The 4953-nt window shown below is 37.9% G+C and overlaps 1 long non-coding RNA gene across 1 annotated transcript; it reads left to right on the top strand.

Annotated features, from left to right (window-relative positions):
* Positions 1 to 1098: 1098 nt before the first annotated feature.
* Positions 1099 to 4590, top strand: LOC131482964 (uncharacterized). Its single transcript, XR_009247443.1, has 3 exons — positions 1099 to 1228; positions 2603 to 2768; positions 4471 to 4590. It is a non-coding gene; the product is annotated as an uncharacterized LOC131482964 (long non-coding RNA).
* The last annotated feature ends 363 nt before the right edge of the window (positions 4591 to 4953 follow it).

Below are 4953 nucleotides of genomic sequence, written 5' to 3'. Positions count from 1 at the left end.
AAAGGTGGTGATGAGTCTCAGCCAGACATCAGGTGGGAATCTCTTTACAACCTGACTTCATGTAGCCAAGCAACTCACACTTCTTCTATTCAATTTTAAGTCCTTGCCTAGACAGAGATGCTGGTGAGAAAGGATAACGGCTTTAAATGACAGCGTTAGGCACTTCCCCAATGTACCGGGGCCATGTCGGCCTCTGGTGTGTTTATGCAGATGTTTTGAATGTGATATAGTGATCATATTTACTTCTGGAATTGTTAATGAAGGTTATCTAATGAGTATGTATATCCTACATTAATGGTGAATATGCTGTGAATTTGCTTTTGAGTTATCACTGCTTAAAAGCTGTAGGATTACAACATTCTTTCATTGTGTGTTGGAGTTTAAAGATAACCTTGTTAGGAATTGATGAAAGTCATGGGCAAACATTTGCCCAGCACTGATGGGTGAATAGCTCCCCTTGTCTACAGAATATTCATGCTATTTATTACAATACCTATTAGATATGAGAAATTGATTGAATATGTTTCTTGTAATATAATCCTATATGAGGATTAATGAATATATTAAGTGCCAGATGGTATAATTTGGCATTGACTGAAGTTATTGGTAAACAGAATTTTTAATGTCCCTTATGTTTCTGGTTTGGACTAATTGATTGATGATCAAAATTTAACCAGGGCTTTTGTAACAGTGGAGTCCAAGTGTTTGGGCTGAGTGGTTATAGTATTATGTTACTCTGACTTCTAAGGAGAGGATTTAGCTATGGAAGGTGAGCCATTATGTCAGCAAATGCCTCTTTTTTCAGTTTTGCTGCCAATTTGCATTACAACAAATAGCAATATTTAAAGTTTATCCAATTTCTTCACTACTTCCAAACTGAAAAGGCATTATTTAAAAAACAAATTGTCAGTCTTATACTAAAAAATTACACCTAGTTGCTTCTGTTTGCATGTATTTGATCATTATTGGAAAGACAGTGCATTTCTCTTATGCTTATTGGTGATTTACTTCTCTTTTCTGGCCTGTTGCTGAGTGTTAACCTATTTTCCATTGGCATCTTTGCTTTTTGTTTTCATTGATTAGAATGTGATGTTGTTTACTAGAAGTCGCTGAGCCTGAGGCCATGAATGATGTCATGAACATGGGTTTTGAGGGCACTCAATGAACTGTGCACGTATATCATGTGGCCTGTGGAGTTGACTAAACAAAAGGACCTTAGGGAACAATGGTAGGTTTCCGTGAACTTGGCCTAAATGGTTGCATAGGGTGGTAAATGAAAAATGCCTGTAAGAGATGGGTAGCAAGCCACTCTGTAAAGAAGTTTTCAGTAATACATTGCTTTAATTTACATTCACTTTACAGTCCGTGCACTTGAGAATTATTTGGATGGGGTTGAATTTCAGTAGCCACTGAAAGTAGTAAGGTCGCTTGCAACAGAGCAGAAAGAGCTAGGCTGTTTGTTAATGCGCTGGGGCTGTATTGCAGCCACGCTAAGCAGGGCTAATGGCGGTGCGGTCAATGAACACGCAGTTCTCTGGCTTTGAGGGTTATTTGTTTTACTGAGCCAATATGTTTTTTTCTAGTTAACATTTTCTTCAGTGTTCTGCATGTACCTCTGTTTGAAAGGCTTCTTAATACAGCTTGAAGGTGCTGTGGAAGGGGACAGTTTTGCCAAAACAGTCTTAGTGAAAAAAACTCATAACATCTGATTATCCATAAAGCTCAGTCGCACCAAACTTGCATATATTTTGGAATATGACACAACCAAGTAAAATTTTGACTTCATCAAATGTGACAGTCCTTGTCCTTGGCAGTCCCCAAGGAAACCTTAAAGGGACCTGGACATTTCACTTGTTTTTATCATAATGTTCCCTACTTCTATCACATTTATTAAGCTTGGAGTGACATAAGTATTTTGGTTATTTAAGTCCGTGGAAAAAAATCCCCATATTGAGTGGAAAATTTAGTTTGTTTCTACTGGGAAATTTGATTTATCTGTTTTAAGCAACCATCTGGAATAAGTTTATTCATATTATATGTCATGCATATATTTAAGCTGCAAGATTCAAATCCTTAAATCGCATCCTTTTGTAATTTTATATATTATATAATGACAATTGCCAACACCACAATGAAGTGATTACATGGCTTTCCAAAAATGGAAACAGTGTACAACAAAAAGATTACAATGTATAATGAAGAAGTTCATTTGCTGGAATATAAATGTGTGGCGAATAATGAAATGCATACACAATGAGCTGAAAGAATCTTCTGTCATTAGAAATGCAATTACAGTGTGTTGAAATTACCAAGGTCTAACAAAAGTAAATAGATAGATAGTTATTCAGCTAAAACTAGATCCAATTCATTTGTGAGAGTTTCCCTTCACTGTGCCATAAATACATCACATAACTTACGGTTAATGAACACTGTGCAAAAATGTTGATAATGTGAGTGTGGACGTGTCTATTTTTTCAATCAAAGAAACCATGTGTGCTCAGGTCTGCTCTGTGTACCATTTTAAAGTCCTACACTAGCTTTGGGTCTTCCATTATCATCTGCCCTCACACCCACTCTTTGTTTCGTACTATTTTTTCTCTAGAAAGATCATTTTATAAGAAAGGATCTAGGAACACAGTCACCCCAAAAAGTACTGATGAAATGCCAGCACTACATGTAGGAGGCATGGCTGGAACCTTCCTGATGTTGGGGTCTTATCAACAACAGGGGTTGGAATACCAAAACTGCTGTTTACTGTTTGACGTTGGGTGAGTTACTTAGCCTCCCTGAGATTTCTTTCATAAAACAGAATATTCTTAACATTTCCCTAGGGTTTTGGTGAGGATTCTCTAATGTGCTGTATGCATTGTTCTTCTTAGAGTGTATTGCTCATGGTGGGTTAAGTTTGCCAGCTTCTTTCCTGTGCTGTACTGCTGGCTCCTTCCTTTTCCTAATCACCGTGTGGTCTCCTGGCAAAACTGATTCTTATGTCCTCTTCCTGTTGTATCAGATAGAATATTTCAGCTACAGGTAGCATGTGAGATAACTTCAAAATGTTAGTGGAAAATGGAATTAAAAGGTACAATTGCTTTGGTATAAAAATCTTTGCAATCTATCCATAGGTTTTTTTTTTTTAATGATATCCATTTTTCATGAACCTTTTGAGAACTCCTCAAACATATGATATTAAAATCTTTATACTACAAAACAAACTTGTTTTTGATTCCGTTTTCCCATGAGCCTTTGGAAGTGCCTTCATAACCAGCCAAGTGTATATTAAACTATGAGAATGTATATCGTATGAAATAGCAACTGACCTGAGAAATGGTGGTTCCAGTGAAGGACGAATGGCTCTATAGTATTAATAAGATCCTTTCTTCTGCTCCATGCCTCAGTCACATTGGCTTAGTTCTTTGGTTTTTGCTCCTGATTACAAGGTGACTGCTGCAGTTCCAGCCATACAGGTGCCCATGACACCATGCAGCTAAGCAGTAATATGGCTTTTACTAAGTTACAAGTTTTCCCTATCCTGAAATCTTCTCCAATGAGACATGAGAAAGTAGGATTCTTGTTTTGTTTTTGTGCAAAAGGATAAGGGCAATTGGGAAGTCTCCCAAGAGCATCATAGTCATGTTAAGTTTGTATCTTTATTTGGGAATTATAGAAATAAAGGGAAGTAGGTGGAGGTGTGTGAGGTTATGAATAACAGATCATTTCAAGGACACTCACAGGAATATTTCTCAGAAAGTAAAATTATATATATTTAATATGTATCTCATGGATTAGAAATAGATCTGCACAATAAAAAAATACCTTCCAGATATTTCTTTGTTCCTTCCACTGCACCAAGTAGATACAGATCTTCTTACCCAAGTTCTTTCCTGAAGAGTTTTAGAGTTTACTGAAGAGTCTGAGAGTTTGTCTTAATCTTAGTTATAAGTACAAAACAATCATCTCAGGATCCAAGCTGGTGGGTCATGGATAGATAGACAACAGGGAGGTTGTGTTCATTCCTCTTTTACTTCCGATAACTCGACAACAAGATTTGGGATTTGGGGAGAATACCCAGACATTTCCAAAAGGGCCAACTCCAACTATTTCTCTTTATTCACTTATTCTGCATTAAGAACCTACCATGAACAAGAATTGAACTAGATATTGGAGGTTCAAAAGGGAAAAACAAGACAGAACAGAGTTCTCAGGGACCTTCTGATTCAGTGAGAAATGCAGCTATGCAGTTTCACACAATTCATTTTGTTGTGCTCTGGACCGGTCAACTATTCTATTCCATGCTAGTGTGAGTATGGCGGAAGGGGACTGTCAGATGATTTTGGCAAAGATGGCTGTAGGGGTTGCAGAGTCAATGAAGAAAGAAGAGGGAAGAATATTCCAAATTACAAGATTATCATAAATTTCCTGATTGGTATCCTTATTTATTTTTGACATCTAAGCCCTATCATTTTACAGCAGCCAGGCGAGGAAAGTAGGATTGCAAAGTCCTTTCCTGCATTTCACAGAGAAATAACCTGAAGTGTTAGAGGCTAAGAGACTGTCAAAAACCACATGGAAAAGGGAGGTGTTATCCTGGGAATCCAGGCAAGGTTGGTGTTGAATGTATACTTTTAATCAACCATTTCCTCCGGGAGCCACCTGGCTCTGAGAACCAGGGTTGGAGAAGGTGACATGGAAGACATACTGCCAGCTACATCTTCTGACACAATGTTGTCATCCCTGTTAGCTTCCTGCATACGCAGTGGTTCTGCAAGCAGGAAGCTCAAATATTTTCCTCCAGTCATACTACCCCCCCCAGAGCTAAGCCTGCTAGAGAGTGAATGCAGATCTGCTGAAGCTTTTGTAAGGAGTTCAAGAAAACCCCCTGGTCTAGAATTTTGTGAATGTTTGGGTATAGTGAGAGCCAATTTAGAATACAGTGGATCATAAAGTCCCACTGTT

This window comes from Ochotona princeps, chromosome 22 (assembly GCF_030435755.1).
Source record: "Ochotona princeps isolate mOchPri1 chromosome 22, mOchPri1.hap1, whole genome shotgun sequence".
Classification (NCBI taxonomy): Eukaryota; Metazoa; Chordata; class Mammalia; order Lagomorpha; family Ochotonidae; genus Ochotona; species Ochotona princeps.
The sequence above is the reverse complement of the archived record's forward strand: the minus strand, read 5'-3'. Positions and strand labels throughout refer to the sequence as shown.